Genomic DNA, 18,152 nt, shown 5'->3' on the forward strand with positions numbered 1-18,152 from the left:
ATTGCTAATGGCAAGTTTTCTTTTGTGTGGAATAATTAACACTGTAAACTTATCTGGATTCTCATACATAATGCAAACCTTAAAGTCCAGGTTTTAATGTAAAGCTAAGCTGTGTGTCTAGCCAAGAATAAACTCAGTATGTGGAAAAAGTCTCAAGTGTGTTCCTTGTGTATTATCAGTTCCCACTCAACCAGGGTAACTTTGAGTAGCTCCTTTAGAAGACAAGCTGTTCATTTTCATTCACTGTGCAGAAAAATGATTGCATCCATTTACCACGTAGTTCAGGGTTTGGCACTTACACTACCTGCTTGAGGAAACTGGTTTGTTTTTTGTTGTGGAAAGAATTATTGCCAGGAAAGCTGAGGGAGTAAGTTATTTAAAGATAAGGGCAAAATATTCAGAGCATGAGTCTTCAGCATGGAAAACTGATGACCAGGGTTTATTTAAGGCTTATGGGTGGCATAAAGAGCTACTGTTCACAGTCTCTTACAATATAGGAACAGGGTACATGAAATGTACAGTGTGTGGTAGTGGAGGAGTCTGTACAACATGTGATAAGGCTGAGGAACTCTTTGCAACAGGATTGGTGAGTGCCAAAAGATTATATGGATGTCAAGACTTAAGGGAAAAAAATAAAAGAAAAATCTATTGGCATACTTCTAAATACAGTCACCAAGCTTTTAAAGCAGGAGCTATATTTTAGGGATTCGTAACTATATGTTCTTCAGTGCTCTTCATCCCACTGGTGGCACCTACTGGAGGCAGCTTCAAGATTTAGACAGACCTTTAATCTGATTCAGAAATCTTTCTTAGAAATTCAGATTTTGTCCATGTCACTCTGTTCACAACTGCTGCAGTTGTGGGCTTTCCATGTTTAAGGGAAAGTTTGCAATCATAGGTGGATTGTGGCCTCTATCATGCTGGTGCTTCTCAGTATTCTGCATGCTTGGATGATGATGATGATGTTGAAATCATGCTTTTCAATTCCCTAGTACGTTTTATGTGAAGATGTGATGGTATAAGAAATACCTTCCTTTTAAGAATATGATTTGAAAAATAGTTCTAATGATTTGAACTTATTTGAACTATTAAATTTGCTTTTAAATTGTTGTCCTTTTCTTTGGATCACCAGACATTCTCAAATGTTTTTTCCACCCTTTATTTACATATGGTGATTTTTCTTGATCTTGTAAGAAAGACTTTTCCATTTTTATTTCATAAGAGCCCTGGATTTGATAAAGATTGTGAGCAGCAGATGATGAGTACCAGTAGAAACTGGTCCCTGAATTTTTGTGATGCTAGGACCCTTGAGTCATATCTTTGGACTTGATCATTGTTCAGGGTGAAACACATGATGTGGCACTGCATGGCCATGATTCTGGTGACAAGGCTGATCCAAGGCCCATGCTACTGCCATGCAAGGCCTACCTGGTTTAAAGCTAGCTCAGGAGTTTCTGACTAAACTGTAGGGACAATAGCTTAGGTCTTAATGTTTGCAGAAGCACAGAATCATTTAGGTTGGAAAAAACTTCTGAAATCATCAAGTCCAACCTTTGACTGATCACCAACCTTGTCAACTAGACCATGGCATCAAGTGTAATATCCATTCATTTCTTGAACACCTCCAGAGATTTTGAATGCACCACCTCCACTGGCAGTTCATGCTAATGCTAGACAGCCCCTTCCATGAACAAATTTCATTAAGAAGATACTTGCTCTAAATCAGCCTTGTGTGTCAGTAGGCAGAACTGTACATGACAGCTGTAGTGCTGAGTGAGACAGGACTGCTTTCTAATTCTGTCTGTCTTGGTCTCTTCCTCTTTTGTGTGCCTCGTGCTTAGGTCCAGTAATCTTTGAGGAAGATGAAATCCAGAAATTATTAATAACTATGATTATAGTAATGGAAATTAGCAATTTATGCACTGAGTAACTTTATTTACCATGAAGGCAGCAGGGTGACTTAATATTTACTGAGGAAGACAACAAAGCTGTAAAAATACTGTTTTGGATCTCTATGCTGCAGAGGCCTTCAAGAGATGAGCTGACAGATTCTTTTGTGCCATCTCTTGGCAGAGAGATCAACCCTCCTTTCTTGCACTGAGTCACTGCAGTGTTGAAATGAGGAAAAATATAAACTGTCTCTTGTGATGCCTTCACTGGTCTTTTCACAAGCAGAATTACAGAGCTGAAGTGCAATGGGATATTGGGGCGCTGAATTTTCAACGGTGCAAAAAGATAGAAGACGGACTTTCCTAAGCTAGGAAATGTGTTTGTGTTCATGGAGATTGAAACAAGAGGGTTCAGACTAGACCAAAAAGGATCATCTTGAACAATAAGTGACATTCTGAGAGAGAAGAGGTTATTCCCATATTTCATGAATTCAGATGTTGTATTTCTAAGAATCTACATCTTTTGTCCACTGGTTACCAAAACTTGATTCTGTGACACTGCCAGGATTATGATAAGTATCTCACAGTAGTTTCTCAGGAAATGGGGAGTGTGGCAAGAATTCCTGATTGTGAGCCAGTCCCAGTTTGAGAAGCTGAAGACCTGAGCATGATTGTTTTGGAGACGGGAAAAGGAGATTATGGAGTGAAAGGCAGCTCCTCTCATTCTCTTTATAGAAGTGTGAAGAATCCATATTTTCCTACAAACTTCTGTTATTCATTGAGGAAAAGAATATATTGACTCTTGTTTTCTTTCTTAAAATCTTTTCATCGGTGACAGTATATAGGACCAAAGGTGACCTCTGTAGTTTGTACGCAGCCACCTCCTTTGTACTTGCAGGCAGAGTGAGTGACCTAGAGCTCAGTTAAAAGAGAGGAGCAAGCTGAGCATCTCTTTTCTCACTGTTCTCTGAAGTCTACTACAAAGGAGAAATCTTTCTTCTATGTTACAGACAAGTCCAACTCTGTGGAACAGACCAGAGGTAGTAGAGATGTTTGTATCTAGTTTGTGTTGTGCAAATTAGGGTTTCATTGTCCCCAGACACTTCTTAGGAACTCCATTTTACCTTTGCAGCAAGGAATAATGTAGACAGCAAGTGCCTAGCTCAGTTTTGTTTTTATGACTGTCTTCCTAAATACTTTTGTACATTTGATTCCTCGTGTGCAGGCCACAGACCACTGAAGATCTGCAAGGCCACCAGGATACACTGCACCCCAAAGGTGAGTGTCTCAGGTGGTGCCTTCTGGTTACCTGGGATGCAGGGATGGACCCTGGTAGTGAACTAAGGCATGCCTAAGTCACATGAGTTGCTTTGTCTGGCCATGACAGTACTGTATGTTCTGTCACGTGTAGTTCTAGTCATTGTGGCTGAGAAGGCAATCAGGTATCTGAGAGGTACCTTTGCATCAGGATGAAATACAAATCTAACTGTAGAGGGTGGGATGTAAGCTTATGGGGAGCATAGAAGGGTGGAAAATATGGTCTGTGGAAAAGCTGGAGTCTGGTGCTGCTGTGGTCTCTTCTTGGGTTTTCCTGCTTCAGAGTAGAAGTCCATGTAGTGAACATCCAGAAAATGCAAATCGAGATTAAAAAAGGCATCTGGAATTCCAAGTAGGGTTTTTATTCTACTTTCTGAAGACATTTATTTAAAAAGTAATCCAGTACTACCTTTTAAGTAACCAATCTAGGATTATGGATTTTTCCGGGGAGCAGGAATTGTTTTTTGCCTCTGCCATTATCATGTAATGTGTCTTGACATTCACACAGCTACTTACAATAAACCTTTATCTCTATTTTAGAAGAACTTGGAACAGATTTTTGTACGTCATTACTTTTATTCATATCACTCTTCACTGAACAAGATTTTATCTGTTGTGCTGGAAGTGCTGGGGAGACTGCACACCGGTCTTTCCTATATTTCACTTTGGTTTGAAGAATGCACTAGTTTGATTAATTTAAAGTCAATGACAGAGATGGCAAAAGAAGAGTGGATCAAAAATTCACATGCTTTTAAAAATTACTTAAACCTAACCCAGATTACTGTAGGCAGAGTGTTTCAGTGAATAAAATTATTAAAATGGATTCACTGGGTTATTTGTTTGCTATGTGTCTGTCACCACTAACAGACAACTTGATTAATAGTGGTCTTAAATATGTATAATCACATCATATTCTGGTTTTGTTTGCTTTTGAATTCTCCATTAGCATGCTTAACAGCAAGTTAGCAGGAAATTTTTTGAGACAGTATAATATGAACAAAAAAAAAAGAATGATACTATCATTAATGCACACATCTGCATGCTTCTGTTGCTGGTGTGCCATAGATAAGTGATAGATCTGGCTCTTCTATTAATTCTGTATTTTCAGTTCTAGCTGAGCCTTACCAAGCTGCTCATGACATTTCAGAGACAAGACTGCCTTTTTTAATGCTTCACTGCAATGAAGTGCACTCTAACAGTAAAGTTAAATAGATGGTAAAGTCATCTGGAGTAGTCTCCGGAAGTTAGAAAAGACCTTTACAGAGAAATCATTTGGCTAGAATGTGGAGTCCATGTTCAATGGGGATGAAAGTATTGGTGTGACTTCCATAGGGCCACAATAGAGGATGGTAGCAGACACAGCTGTGTTGCAAAATAACGCTACATAATGTTAGCAAAACGTAGAAGAGGGAAGAGATAGGAAAAGCTAACTAAACATGAAGTGAAAAAATATAAAATCTCTGAGACTATTGTTCAGCACCTGTGAGTTCACTAGAGCACGTTCAAGCTGTGGTATAGCTACTTTCAGTTTCCATGTCCCATTCACTGGCCAGCCTGTGTCCAGGGCTGGACTGTTAGCAACCCTGGGGCTGCATCCCAGCAGTGGCTCTGCTGTGGGCTGACTGTCTCAGGTTACTGTCTCAGTCAAGGACAAGGGTGCCAGCCTACCCCAAACCATGACGATGTGTCCAAACCTTCACTAGCTTGATGAATTGGTGGGACCCTGAGGATCCACTGTCATCACCCACTGTTAAAGCAGTTCCACTTCATCTCTCTGCTCACTTCCCAAAAGCAAGTGTCTGGTGGCCTTCAGTATGAAGATTGTCACTTATACAACCTGGAAGGTTGGTTTTCTCTGTCTACTTCATAACTATAAGTTCCTTCAGACACCATGATTATTAAAATAATTTTTTGTCACAGAAAGTTGGTAACTCCCTCCACAGGAGGCCTGACAGGGTTCATAGCTATTATAGGTGTACTTTCCTGTCCTGCAGGTTATGCCTACTTTTGATTAGCATTTTAATATTCTAGGTGAATGCCAGCAAGATATCCGTGGTGAATTAAACTTCTGTTGCTTTTATCTAGTGTTTTTAACATAGCTCAAAACAGAATGTTGTTCACAAGATAATCTCTTTCCTCACAGTTAAAGGATGAGAGTTTATGAAAAACTTTATGAAAAAGGATTAACACTAACATCCCAAACCCAAGAGTGAACTGGCTTCTTACTCCCTCACTCTGAAACAGTAGTGGAGTGAAAATGACCTCAGGGGTATGCTGCTCAGGTATGGGCAAAACATAATCACCTTCAGCTACTGTGCCTCAGCTCTGCTTTGGAATGCCGTGTTCACTATCCTGTAGAGGTTGTTTGACCTGCAACAAACAGCATTCTCAACACCATGGCTCAAGGTGGGCTGGGCTGGATAAGTGTGTTATTTGGGACAGCATCCTTGAGCTGCATGAATTCTCAGCAGTGCTTCAAGCCAGCAAGTTTTGTGTCTCTAGGAGCATTATACTGGGACTCTAGATTTCTGAGGCACCAGCAGCAAACCAGTCTGGGGGTCCTGCTCTCAGGGGAATGGTAGAGAGGCGGAGGGTGTTGGAAAGAGTAAGTCCAGGGCCCGAGTGGCTTTGCTGTGAAAGCACCTTGCAAAAGTTCCTTCTGAGGAGTTAGTTCCTCACCTAAATCCCGAGACCTCTAGGGGTCATGCAAGTGCTGTTCTAGCTGCTGAGATGCTTCAAGGCCATGCTTGTAAGCAATTTTTTAAATTAAAAGAAAAAACCAGCTCTTAACCCTAAATGTGCTGTTTTCTCCAAGACACAACAGGTGATGTAGCCTTGTCAACACAGTTGTTTCTGTTAATCCTTTATTAAAGACTAAGTAAAAAAAGAATTCTATCCTATGGGTAAGAACAAAGATTGCTATTCAGAAAGGCTGCTTCATTACTTCCTCAGAAGCAGTTCTTTAATTTATAGTGTGATTCAGGGGCTAACAGTTTTGGGAATAGTTCTGATTTGAGGTAGGCTGCTGGTCCTCGAAGTACTGCAGGTTGAAGGTTTCATGAGCAGTGGAGGTTGGTCCCTACACTTGGTCAGAATAGTCTGGCATGTTGTTGGGACCAAGAGAAAATGTCTGCTGGAGCCATGGGGAGCTATGACAGCAGGAACCTGAGCCCTTGGCCAGGTTGTGGAGGTAATTTTCTTCATAAGAGCCTTCACAAAGCCAGGCTTTGCATTGGTAGCTAGAAAAGTGTGGCTAACACCCCAGAGCTTTGGCTACTGCTGAGCAGTGCTTCACTGCATCAACTCTATCTCTCCAACATTTCCCTTGCCAAGCAACTGGGCATGATTTTGGGAAAGGACAGAGCCAGGACATCTAACCTACTAATCAAAGGGTATTCCATAACATAAGACATCTGCTCACCTATAAAAACTATGAGAAAGGAGGAAGGGAGGGTGGTAGTAGCGAGGGGGTGAGGAATTTTTCTTCCATAGCAACTACTATGTGTACTGAAGCCCTACTTCCCAGGAAGAAACTGGACGTCATCTCCTAATAGGAAGTAAAGAAAAAATCTTTTTGTTCCCTTTGCTTCTATGCACAGCCTTTGCTTTTGCTTTATTAAACTGCCTTTATGCTGATCTATGAGGGTATTTTCCCCATCTTATTTTCTCTTTCCCTGTTCTGCTGAGGAGGGGGATGATAAGAGTGACTTAGTGGGTACCTGTTGTCCAGTGAGGGTCAACCCACCATACCAGCTTAAACTTTCACTGTTGCATCAGACTGCCATCCTCTGAAGGATTCCTGGAGTGCACAGACTGAGCAACTGCTCCTGTGAGGTACGATGGAATAAGACTCTGTTGGAGATAATTTGGTCCATCTCAAGAGACCCAGAGCACTTTAACTGCTGCCTGGGCCTGGTTTATTCTCCAACCTTCCCCCATGGCACTGTTTCCATTGTACCTGCTTTTTTTTTCCTGTGCTTTGTAGGTGATCCTCTTGAGCCCAGCCAGGCAGGTGATTCCTTCCCCTTCCCTCTCCATCCCAGAGGGACTCATACCTGAAGCTGCCCGTGCACATGGCAGAGGGGAGGAGGCAGTGCTGCTGAGCAGGCAGAATGGCTGCAGACTCTACCAGACTCTGTCATCAGTCTAGCTGTATTTGCTTGAATGGTGATGTGACCACTCTGGGGGGAAGGACTTCATCTTGTGCAGCAGCAAAACATCAATCACTGTTCACTTCCACTGTGCTGCTGCTGTGGCTGTTACGTTGCTCTTTGCAAATTTGTATTTTCTTTAAAAAACCTACAAACAGAAAAAATAGCTGGAACAAGAAGGCAAATGTTAATAATCAGACCTGTATCAATATTATCTTAAATCCATTAAATACACAAAGTCCTGCCTATAGAGAAGGAACATGGCACTGATAAGAACTGATTTCAGAAATTCCTGTCCTTACCAGACATCAGAAAAGTTACAAGCAATGAAGTAAAAAAAGGGAAACCTTGTGGAGATGCAGTGGGACCTAAAATCGCAGGTTTTACACATAGATGATGGGGCTTTATCACAGACTGGAGAGAACCAGTGGGCAGATCTGCAGTGGTGTGGCATCTAGTTTTAATGAGATGCTTATTTAAGGATGAGACAGCAAAGTATTATGATAGCTCTGGGCCATGGTCCTGATGCTGCTTGTCTTGCTCTGACTGAGGCCTGCTCCTGTGGCTTGTATATCAGCAAGAAACCTATGCTTATTCTTTAGCAGGTTGTATGAAGAAATTGTTCTAGATGGGGTGAATACATGACAGAACAGAATGATATTTGGTTCTTTTTTTCATTGCCTGCTTTACTGTATTTAGTGGGGGTGCTTAGCTAGGACGCTGTGTATTGGTAGCGATTTCCCAATTCCTTTTACTTAACAACTGGAGCTTTCTTCCTTTCAAGATGAAGCATCTCTTGACAAGTTTAGAGATGGCATTTGTAGAAGTAGACCATCATGCTAGAATAGCTGCTTTGGTTAAGCTCTGGGTCCTGCTGAGGTGCTTCCATGCCCTGGTAGCAGGACCACCACTTTGGAATTATCCCACAAGTGTGGCAGGCTTTCCTACAGCTCTGCAGTTCTCAGTATTGATGATTCAAGTGCACCCAGGCATTATTGCTGAATAAACAAACATAGGCAATTTCTGTTACAGAGATAAAGATTTCTATTAAAATGCATTAGATCTATAGAGAAATAGATAGATAATAGAGAAAGGGAATAGACACTCCATTAAGTCCAGGAAGAGCTGTCATGGGGAGCATGTGCTGAACAAAACACAACTTGGTTAGAATTTTCTGACTTTTTACCTGGTACGTGAGCCTCCCCTCTTTTTATTGCTCCTATGGATCGTGCTGTCTCACTGTAAGTAAGATCTCTCCAAAGAGCAGCTTTATCTACACCAGGGTAATTCACCTAATTGCATGCCATTGAAAGAAAAGGGTTTTACTCTGGTAGAGAGCTTGAAGTTCCAAGGTTCATGGCAAAACTAAGAGGAAAAAGTATCTTATCAAGGATCTATACAATCACTTATAGTTTGCTTTTGTTCTCTTAAATACTGTCCAACAACTCTGGATCCCATGTGAAATAAGTGTGTTTACTTTTATGATCTCAGTATACAACAACTGATATCTTGCATAACTCCTCTGATATTAATGCTAATTCCTTTTGCTGTTGTTGGTGGATGTTGCACAGCCTAACTTCTGTCTTGGTATTTTTTGCTTTCAACCTTGCTGAGTTAAATGCCAGAGGTTTATTACATGCTCTCTGTCTGGGTTAATTTTTTTGGCCTCTGGATCTATTAATTGCCATTTGTAAATTTTCCTGGTGGTAAAGGTCACAAAGATAACTTGGCCCCCATAGCTTAACCTCTTGGCACATCTCAGGTTATGAAAGGCAGTGTTGAAGTTTGCTGATTAAATTAATTACTCTTCTGAGGTTTCATCATAAAGAAAACCTCTTTTGCTTTTGTAGTTCACTTCCATCAAGTTTTTGCATCATATTTCAGAGCTCGGTTAGGAACCTGTAATTTTACTGGAGCACAATCAGATGGTAGAAAGAGTTTATGTTTGTCAAACATAAACCTGAACCTGAACTGTGTGTTGCACAGATGCCTTCCTCTGCTTCATAAGACTGGAAGTCATGCTGCTGCTTCTGCTTTCCCTCTAAACTTTCTGCCTTTGCTAAGAACATTGCTGGGCTGATGAAACTGGAACAAAGCCTGAGAATAAAACAACAGTGTTTTGGTGTCTAAAGCCACACAAACAGCACTCAACCTTCATTCTAGCCCCAGCAGAAAACTCACTCATGAAAGTGTGTGCTTCTGAGCATAAGATACATTTTCCAAAGCTGTGCCTGAGTGCAAATAGGGGATCTGGGACCCTAAACTGACCTATTCCTGTTAGAGGGAACCAGGAGCAAGCTTGTACCAGGATGTCATCATATAAAGCTGGTCTCTTGCTGTTCCTTACATCCAGCCCTTCTGGTTAGCCTTTGCTCTATGCACTGAAATGCACAGGGCCATCTCCACTGCTGCTCCTGACAGTCACACTGCCAGAGTCCAGCAGGGTGGTGACAGCTGAGTCAACACCAGATCAATCAGAGCAGCCCTTTATCTGAGCTGTTGGGGAGGATGTGTAAAAGCAAGTGCCCCTGTCCCTTCTGCACGCTGTGGCCTCCTGCTTTTCTTTGCTGAGGTAGTCCTTACTGTGTTTTATCACTGGGTACAGCATTGCAAACATGGCATTGCAGCCCTTCTGGAGTTGTTGGAGTTTAGCTCATTGTGGGGAAGTGCTGGCTCTTACTGAAGCTTAGACAACTCCCCAGAGCCACTGCAGCAGTGAGAAGTGAGTGTAGTGAGAAGGCCACTACCTTCAGGACTAATCAACACAGGGACGTCTCAAATATCTCCTTGTTGTGCTCTGGGGTCCCTATGGACTAGCATTGCAGCCTTGTCTTTCCTACCAAGATTATCTTCAAGGCAGTTGCAGCAAAGTGACTGTGGTACCTCTAAAATGTAGATTATAATTTTAAAAATAGGAAATAAAGTATACATATGGCTATATAAATCACAAGGCAAGATATGATAATTGCATTTATAGAATTATAAAATGGTTTGGGTTGGAAAGGACATAAAAGATCATCTACTTCCAAGCCCATGACACAGGTAGAGAGAGACACCTTCCACTAGACCACGTTGCGAAAGTCCCTATCCAACCTGGCCTTGAACATTTCCAGGGATGGGTTGTTCACAACTTCTCTGGGCAGCCTGTTTCAGTGCCTCACCACCCCCATAGGGAAGGATTCCTTCCTAATACCTAATTTAAATTTGCCTGTCTCAGTACAAAGCCATTCCCCCTTTTCCAGTCACAACATGCCCTTGTGAGAAGTCCTTCTCCAGCTCTCTTGCTCATCCAATTCCCAGTGCTGAACACCAGCTCAGCAGAGGGGCTGGGGTCAGGGTGTTGTGGCTGCCTGGCCACCCCTGGCTGATCTTCTCCATGCCAGTCCAAGCCTTTGGGGGTTTTGCAGAGCATTTAGAGAAGAAATGGACACTATAACATCTGTGTCCTGTTGTACTGGGGAAATACTGATTTCAGCTGATTCCAGTGCCTTTGCTAGATTATGTTTTAGCAGAGTTTATGAATGCAATAATTAAATGTACTTTTGAAGCATCTTTCCTGGTACTTCACTGCAGTGAAAGTAAGGGCAGCTTTAAGAAAAAAGACCCTCCAAGCAAGATCTAAAGGCAACATACAAAATTATACTTAAGATACATTTGCCTTCTCTTTCCAGAGCATCCAGTCCTCATGTGTCCTCCTTTTTTACGTAAGCATTGCACTTCATTTTTCCAAAGCCTAGCTTCAAAGTTCCTCTGCTCTATCATTTCCCAACTCAGAAATAATTTGCAGCATGTCCTTGTATTTGATCTTGGATACATGAGATTCCCAGCTGAAGCCAGACTTTGTTGCCCCTTGTGCACAGGACATACTTGATACATTAGCAGTATTATGCCCAGTATGTCCATTACATCTGCTGCATTTCTGCCAGATGTCAGGCTATATTCCTAACCAGTACAGTGCTTGGGCATGATCTGAATAGCCTGAACACCTATAGCAACCCCTGGCACTGAAGCTGCCACCTACCTGCCAACACAAATTGCTTTCTGCAATATTGAGGCTGTTGTAAGCTTTATTTGTTCCTGTGGATACAGCGTGTCTGCTATTTCTCAATGTGCTTATCTTGAATTGCCTTGTGGAAAGTAGCTCTTTCATCCATAACTCCTTCCTTAAAATCAATGATAGCAAATACCAACATTTTCAGAAATGCTCAAGATGAGATTTTCAAGAGCACATTGCTCTAGACTGTGTTTATTTTCTCAAAAACCAAGACAGAATGAGGGCTAAATCTTCAGAACTGCACAGGAAATGCTGCTGGATGGGTAAGCAAGTCAGAGTAACTACCACAGTCTCCAAAGGTGAGTGTTCTTTCCTACCTTCCCCACAATGAGACATTATTCTCCTTTTACATTTCAGGCCCAGGAAAGTCACATACAGTTTAAATGGAAGCAATGACAGGAAAGTAAAAGGACTGTATCCAAAGTACCTATGCAAAATAAGAAGGAACGATGTCTGGTTGAGCTTCCATCCGTTTTATTTGAGGGAGAGTACCTGTGTGTTGACGGTTACTAAATAAACAGAAAACATGTTCATCTGCAGAAATCCCTCAAGCTGGAACTGCCTGGAGGCTGAAGGGGTGCTGGGGAACAGTAGATAAACTTGTCCTGTTCTTTCTCTTCCCTGGTTATTGACTTCTGACAGTGGTGGACACTAAATCTTAGGCTAAATGGATCCTGCACCAGACTCAGCACAGATACCCATAAATTCTAACTGTGCAGATGCTAAAGAGATGAAAAGATCTTCCTGGGGAGTTGATGTATTTCCTCCTAGGTTGTAAAAGGTGTGGAAGCAAATCCATCACTCTGCTTCTTCTCCACTATTCATCTTGGGCTACTCTGAAAAACCATCTTCTCTCTTAGCATTCCTTTTAGGAGAAAGCAAGTTGAGTAAAGTCAAATTGCTTTGCAGTTTGGGCTGAGCAAATGTAGAAAAAAGAGTTTAAAATACTCACAGTTGTCTCTCTTCTGGCAGAGATCCCCCATAGTACACTGGCCCAGAACACCCATTGCATGAGGCTCCTAGTGGGAATGTCCAACCAAAAATCAAAATTTCACACGAGCAGTCACTTTGGCAACAGCCTGCTAGCAAGCTGTCATCTAGCAAGCTGCCAGGGTAACTCTTTACCAAGTGGGGAGGTGTTGGCAGCTTAAACCCATGGGAGCAGAAGTGACGGGTCAGGGCTGCAGTATGGGGGCTGACGCTACGGCTGCCCAGTGCAGCACTGCTCACTCAACGTGTCTGTCCTGTTTGGGATGCAGCTCAAGTGAATGCCCCTGAACAGCTTTTTGGCAGAAATTTTACAATGATTTGCCAAGCTTTATCATTTTTATCATAGTTCCTGTATCAGCTCATCCTTGTTATTGAGCCTTTTATGTCAATTTAAATGCATCTATTTCTAGCTTTCATCAGTTTGAGCCTCTTATGCCATCTGCTAGATGTCCAAAAGTTGCTTTCTTACTAGAAGATTGTGATCTGCTATATTTACCCTTCAATCAGAGATATTAGCTCTTTTGGACCTGTTTTTTATCTTTGATCAATAGAACCTATAACAGTCATTAAAAGCTTTTGCTCCTCCTGATCAAAGTGGTAAAGTAAAATGAAGAGAATTTTCTTTCATTTTCCTTAGCATTCCTCTGCTTTTTTAGAAGAAAAGGTTTATTCCTTGTCTATTTTCTCTCTTCTCCACCCTCTTAAGCTTCATCTACTATTAAATCTTATCTTTTGGGTTACCATTATCTTCCTGGAACAAGCAAAGCCCTAATTACATTGAATTTCTATATTAAAAATACTGGGTAGCAGCTCCTTTGCCTGCCCTGCCATTTCTGGAATGAAATAGCTGCTTGCATAAAGCCGCCCTTTGTTTTCCTTGTTGACCTCTTGCAGGTTTTTCCACTCTGCCTTCACTTTTTTTCCTTCCCCCTTCTGATTTCATTAAAAGAATAACTTTCATCTTTTGTTTTGAGAGGTGTGTGTTTCACATGCCCACTCATGTGCTGGCCTTTTGTGTTGCTTTCACATCAAACTCAATGAAGGTGGAAAACTTAAAGGGAACAAGACCTGAGACCTCTAAGTCCTGTCCAACCTGTGACATGGTCCTGCTCATTACACTGCATGTCAGACTGCAAGGAAAAGCATATAGATAGAAGAGCATATAGTTAGAATTTTGTCAGATGATGACTATACTTCCACCCCTTCTACTTATTTTGGGGCTTATTGATTGGCCAATTAATAAATAGCCAGGCAACAGCTAATTAAAATAAAAGAGAAAAATGACTGTACTGGCAAGACTTGAATCAACAATGGGAAAGCATGGAGAGACTAAGAAAACCTGCCAAGCTTAATTTATAATAATGCTTTTATGTTTTATAAGTGAAGTATCAGAAAGCTGTTCTGAAACGTCTTTTTGGCAGGTATGTTCTCTTTTTCCCCCAGCATAATATGTGGTGCTAGGATATCTTAGTAATCAATTCTTAAAGACTTGTCATGAAATACACAAAGCCATTGAGCTATGTGTATATAAGACATGTGATCCCTTATCTTATACAGTCTGTTCCAGAGTGTTTCTAAGTTCTGTGAAAGTCAGACCCTGAAATGCTTCTTGGTAGGAATTTTCCACAGTTGTGGTAAGATGAGGACATATGCCTCTGTGCAGGTGCAGTCTGATACACCGGTCAAATCAGACCCAAGGAGGAGTGATGCCACAGGAAGCTTGCTCATCCTCTGTTTTTCATTAATATTTTTGTCTGTTCCCTGTTACAGGCAATGTAATCTCTGTGCATCACAACAGCCAGGTCAGGTGTCCCCACAGTTTCCCCTGTTTGCAGACATGAAAATCCATTTCTCAGGTGAACTGGAGGTGAACTCCTTAAAGGTGAGCGGTGGTTGCGGTGTGCGTGCATCGTTGGGATGCTGAGACCATGGCAGGAGGGAGCTGGGGAGAGCAGCATTCACGTGTTAAAAGCTATTGGTGCTCGATCCTTCTCTCACTGATGGATGGCTCTTGCTGCTGGTCCCTCCTAAGCCCTGAGGAGATCGTAATGCTATTGCGCAAGCGGCGGGAGGGTCAGGAGAAGAGATGAGAGGAGCCTGGTGGAATAAGTTGGCTGTGTTGGGTCCAAGAATTATCTTAGTAGGTTTATTACAAGAATAAATGGGAGCAGGAGAGCTGCCAGTTAATAAAAAAAGGCTCATACCAGAAAATATTGGGGCTGAGCATCAGAAGCAGCCTGACAGGCAGAGTCACAGTGCGGCGTTGCCCAATTTCACGTACAAGATGTTTTCTGTGCCAAAGGTGGGGCTTTCACATCGCTCTGCCGTGCCACGCTTACCTGCCAAGGCATCGCCAGGTGTGCTTCTGCTGCTGCGCGCTCACCATCGCCCGTGGATGCAGGCAGGCTGAGACGGGAGCAGATGCTGGGCTGATCCTGCAGAACTGCCTTGGGCTGCACAGCTCACCCCTCTGCCTGCTGCCGGGCCGCTGCGGTGGTTCCTGCGGGGACGTGGCAGACGGCACCGGGAGCCGAGCCCGGTTAAACACAAGCCCTCGCTCCTCCCCTTTGGCCCGTCCTGGCCGCTGGGAGCTGGTGGAGCCAGACTGGGACTGGCAGCGGCGGCTCTCCCGGGATGGGTACAGGTACTCGGGTTGTGTGGTTCACCTGCCCTGCTCTGGGCTGGTCAAAGCTGAGCCAGCTCCAGTCTGGAAACCTGCATGTCATTCTCTCATAAAACCTCAGAGGTAAAGCCCTGCTTAGCCTGTACAGATGTCCAGCTGGCAGGTTCCAGGAGATTGCAGCGGTGCCTTTACAAAGATACTTTTCGTCTTTAGTTGTTATCATGCTCAGGGCAACATTTCCATGGATTGAGCGGACTGCAACTAAAAATAATAAATATGTAATAAATAATATAATATAATTATATAATATAATGAGACAAATGTTGCCCTAAAGAAGGTATTAGTATGTGTTAGCACATGGGAGTGAAGCCAAACAAAAAAGCAAAAAACCAAAAAGAAAACAAACAAGCAAACAACCCCCCCAAAACAAACAAACAAAAAACAAAACAAAACAAAACAAAAAAAGAAAAAAAAAAAAAAAGAAAAAAAACCCACAGTTCTCAGAAATCAGCAGGCATGCCACCCTTGGTGCTGAAGAAGAAAATCTCCAGTGCCTGGCACTCTGACAACTGCTATTGCACCTCTCAGTCACTTGAAGTCAGTTCTCTGTGCTCACAGGAGAATCAGAGTGTACCCTCCGGACTGCGCTGGAGCAAGTCATGGGCACAGTCTGCAGTGTTTCCTGAAGGTCTTCTGTCCCCATTAAGATTTTGCCAGCCTGTCACCTCATCTCAGCTGACAATGTTGCCTAAATATTGCCTTGTTAAGTATGGTCTCCTACTCATAACCTCACCTGTGTCTCAGGGGCTGAGACTGCCCTTGTCACTTCAGGGCTGCATGCAGGTCCCTGAGGATGCTCTGTCAGGAGGGAGCTGCTGAGTGTACCCTGGCATCTCCACACATTCTTGGAGCATGCTCCTGATCCAGGGCAGACCTACGCCTCTGGTTGGTCTGAACTGGCTTTCCTATCACAATATAAGAGGGTGTGCAGCTTACCAAACACCCAGCTGCCATTTCAACAGTTTATGGTATTCTGGAGATGAAGCAGAAATTATAGTAATTGCTACTGCTTTATCTCAAAACACAATTGGCTTTTAGAAAGTTGTTAGTCATACTCTGGTTGCAAAACCAAATGGTGGACAATCCTCACCTGTGATGAGCTGACATGTCCCTAAATGCCACATCCAGGGAGAAATACTGAAACTCACTGAGAATTTTCAAGGTAGGAAAGAGTATTTGGTCACAAACAGCTGCCCAGTCCCAGCTTTACCTATGTTAAACAGCTCTGTAATTTTTTTTCTCTTTTGTGGGCAAATCATTTACTATAATTTAATGATCACAACCACATGAAATTCACTTCCTTATGTGAAAAAAAAAAACAAGAAAAATAGGATTAAATATCTCAGTTTATCTTTCCACATAGGTCACATGGCCAAAGTTGATTGTAAAATGTTGAAATACTAGTTTGAGGTGTAGCCAGTGCCAAGTCTTGTACATTTCCGTGTTCTCCCTCCCTTCCTATTGCTCACAAAGATGTCACAGAAAGACAAGGAAGTTCATTTTCTCAAGAGGCAGATTTTCTTTTTTACTGTAAATTTAAAGTCCTGTTTATTATCCTTAAATGTAATCCTTTTAGACCTTGGTCCTGTCCTAATCCCAAATCCAAAAGGAACAGCCTGAAAAAAAAATTACACAAAAGGCAAAGTGTGTAACAAAGTCACTTAATCTGAAAGTGTCTCAAAACCTCACACAAGCTGAAAGAAGTGGGTCCGGAAATAGCGGGTGAGACCCTCGTGCCCCATGTAGCCTTTTCTGAAAAGAGCAGAGCATGTCCCTGTGGTTTTGGGGTGCCTATATACCCAGGCAGGGTGCTCAGGCAAAGATGAGGTGGCTGAACCTGGTGAACACCTGCCTGGCAGGACACTGAGGAGATTGGTGGTTTGAATCAGCATTTGGGACTTTGGTTCCTAAGGATGATGGGTGTAAAGGAGTTTGGGACTCAGAGTCCGTAAAATGCCATATAAGACTTGATTTTTCTTCCTAGCAACAAATCATAGCAGACTTCCATAATTTCTTTTTCCATGAGCAGCAACTTATGTTGGCTGTGGTGGAAGTGGCTTCAGTGCTTCAGAGCTCTGCCAAGCTGCCCCATTGCTGCTTGGATGCCTGCATTGCAGCTGCTGACTAGGAACGTGTCTCTCTGTGTCCTGCACAAAGGCTGGTGAGCCAAGGGATCCATCTACTGGAGTGACTCCAAGCTTTAAGGGATTCCTTAACTTATCCACATGGCTGGAAAGCCTCCTGGAAGGGACAGCATCTGAAAAGTTAAAGATTCGAGAAAGGGTGTGTGGTATCCATACACATACATAACAAGTTTAGTAAGCAACCCCTTGTCATTGCAAGCCCTTTGGAGTGACAGTAAGACACCTTGGTCCATAACCTATGAATTTGTTACAGGAGCGAGAATTGCTTATTGTAGTTAATGCTTCCAAATTTTGGAACAAAGGACCAGCTCTAAGGGCAGGCTGTTTTGCCTCTGACTGAGTTAAGTGAATTTTTCTCTCTGCTGGTTAGATGGGGTCGCTCCTGTGGCTTGTGTAGGCTGTTTGCAGGGGTTTATTTCATGCTTCATGAAGGTCTTCAGGCTTACCTGTGGCTTTCTGCTTCCCACCAGTGCACAGATTGCAGGCAGTGGCTGAGCTAATGATGAGCTTCTGTGACATTGCAAAAACATGCAAGGATGGGCTCAAAGTGCAACCTGGCTGGCAAAATTTATGTGTGTGTGTTTGGAAAGAGGTGGGGGGAAAGAAAAAGAACAAAAGCATATTTTTCTTCCCAGTGAAAGTACGATGGTGTCAGCCAAAACATGAAAAGTGACCCAGCTTCCTCCAGGGCAGCCATCACCCCACAGGCCAGCTGCATGAAGAAGCACAGGAACAGCCAGGGTGGGCACCAGCCCATAACACAGGCTTGTGGCTGTGTGACTGCAAATGCCCTGAGGAAAGATGGCTGTGGGGAGCCCTGGTCCGAGGAGGCGAAGCCCCAGAGCCCACTGTGGGGCAGAGCTTTGACTTCCAGAATCTGTTAAGAGGGAGGTGTCTGACAACTGACACAGCCTGTTCAGACAA

Source organism: Cinclus cinclus, chromosome 5, assembly GCF_963662255.1.
Source record: "Cinclus cinclus chromosome 5, bCinCin1.1, whole genome shotgun sequence".
NCBI classification, from domain to species: domain Eukaryota; kingdom Metazoa; phylum Chordata; class Aves; order Passeriformes; family Cinclidae; genus Cinclus; species Cinclus cinclus.